This window comes from Myotis davidii, unplaced genomic scaffold (genome assembly GCF_000327345.1).
Source record: "Myotis davidii unplaced genomic scaffold, ASM32734v1 scaffold1622, whole genome shotgun sequence".
Classification (NCBI taxonomy): Eukaryota; Metazoa; Chordata; class Mammalia; order Chiroptera; family Vespertilionidae; genus Myotis; species Myotis davidii.
Window position 1 is genome coordinate 176,319 of NW_006293535.1, and position 1,895 is coordinate 178,213.

General features: G+C 55.6%; 1 long non-coding RNA gene across 1 annotated transcript; it reads right to left on the reverse strand.

Annotated features, from left to right (window-relative positions):
• Positions 1 to 552: 552 nt before the first annotated feature.
• LOC107183670 lies at positions 553 to 1,889 on the reverse strand. The gene is made up of 2 exons (XR_001514460.1): positions 1,708 to 1,889; positions 553 to 1,507 (listed from the first exon to the last, which is right to left on the reverse strand). It is a non-coding gene; the product is annotated as an uncharacterized LOC107183670 (long non-coding RNA).
• Between the last annotated feature and the right edge of the window lie 6 nt (positions 1,890 to 1,895).

Below are 1,895 nucleotides of genomic sequence, written 5' to 3' on the forward strand. Positions count from 1 at the left end.
GGCGAGCCGGGGCGAGGGGGCGGGGCCGCTAGAGCGGAGAACCTTCTGAACAGCCGCGGATTCGGGCCAGAAACTCTCGGACACGGCGAGCGTCCGGCCCGGCTTCCCGAAGTGAAAGGCGGGACATTTTGGTGGAGAAAGGGCGGTCGCTGGAGAGCCGCCCGCGTGTCCGTTCCAGTATCCATGTATCTCCACTGACTTACCTCACCAGCGCTGCATGCACACACGCAGAGGCATGTGCCTCCGATGCTCACTTTTGTGGCTTGCACTTCTTTATTTTGGCCAAGTTACTGCGCCTCGGAAACCTGTTTGCTTACTTATAAAATGGGCGCAGGGCCCTGATCGGTGTGGCTCAGTGCATAGAGCACGGCCTGCGGACTGGAGGGTCCCGGGTTCGATTCCGGTCAAGGGCATGGACCTTGGTTGCGGGCACATCCCCAGTAGGGGGTGTGCAGGAGACAGCCGATCGATGTTTCTCTCTCATGGATGTTTCTAACTCTCTATCCCTCTCCCTTCTTCTCTGTAAAAAAAATCAATAAAATATATTTTTTAAAAATGGGCGTAGGAATAAGACTGCCTTAGAGTGGGGAACCAGTTAAATAATACAGGGCCTTTAGACAAGGAGAGGACAGGTAGGGTAAAGTGTTCGGTAACTGTCAGCTTCACATCCCTGCAGGTTGAAAAGCAAAAGATGCTCGCCCGGGAGGAATAGCCGGCAGCTTAGCAGAAGGAAGGAAGCCCTCGACCAGCGCGCATAGGCCCTGCCTGTTCTTGACCTTTATGTAGGCGGCATCACAGCAGTTACAGCTGTTGGTCCTCTGCCCCTGCCCTGCGGGGGAGTAACGGTGCCGGGAAAGAACCCAGGCACATCCAGTTTGGGTCTTCAGGTACAGGAGCTCACCGGCTATATAACTTGGAATAGGTGACTTAGTTTACTTAAAACGATGTAAAAATATGGAATAATAAAAATCTGGTAAATTTAGTGTGAGGCGTATAGTAAATATTCTCTGTAAGGTGTCTGACGCATAGAAGGGGCTAAAATCTTTAAAAATATATATGATCTTAGAGAGAGAGGAAGGGAGAGGTAGAGAGAGAGAAACATCAGAGAGAGGAACATGGATTGGCTGCCCCCTCCACGCCCCTGACGGGGGTCGAGTCCGCAACGTGGGGATGTGCCCCGACCGGGAATCGAACCGGTGCCATCTTGGTGCTTGGGTCTCATTGGACTAACAGGACTAATACGTCCCCCATCCAATCGCAGCTACATCCTCGCTTGCATCTCCACGGACCAATGCGGGTGACTCCTTATGACCCGTCCAGACCCACTTTATAGAAATGGACTCATCAGGGGCGGGGCGGGTCTCCGTCCCAACATAGACGGCAGCTGTTCATGGCTGCAGCTGGGCCGTCTCCGCCATCAAGTCACCTCACCCTGGAGCGGGGACTCCGGTTGCCATAGAGATGGTGACAGGGCCTTCGTTTGAGTCTTCACTCGCTGACCGTCTACCTGTGAGGTCGACTCCATCCGATCCCGTGGCTCCCACCTGTTGTGGGCGACGAGGGGGTTGTTGGGGTGGAGAGTCCGCTCCCAGCGGGACGGAGGGAACAATGTCGGCATGAGTCTCGGCCCCACTTCACTCAGAACTGACTCCAGGGCAGCTGAGCTCTAATCGGTGTCCTGTCGGGTGTCCATCGCTGACCGTCTACCTGTGAGGTCGACTCCATCCGATCCCGTGGCTCCCACCTGTTGTGGGCGACGAGGGGGTTGTTGGGGTGGAGAGTCCGCTCCCAGCGGGACGGAGGGAACAATGTCGGCATGAGTCTCGGCCCCACTTCACTCAGAACTGACTCCAGGGCAGCTGAGCTCTAATCGGTGTCCTGTCGGGTGTCCACAC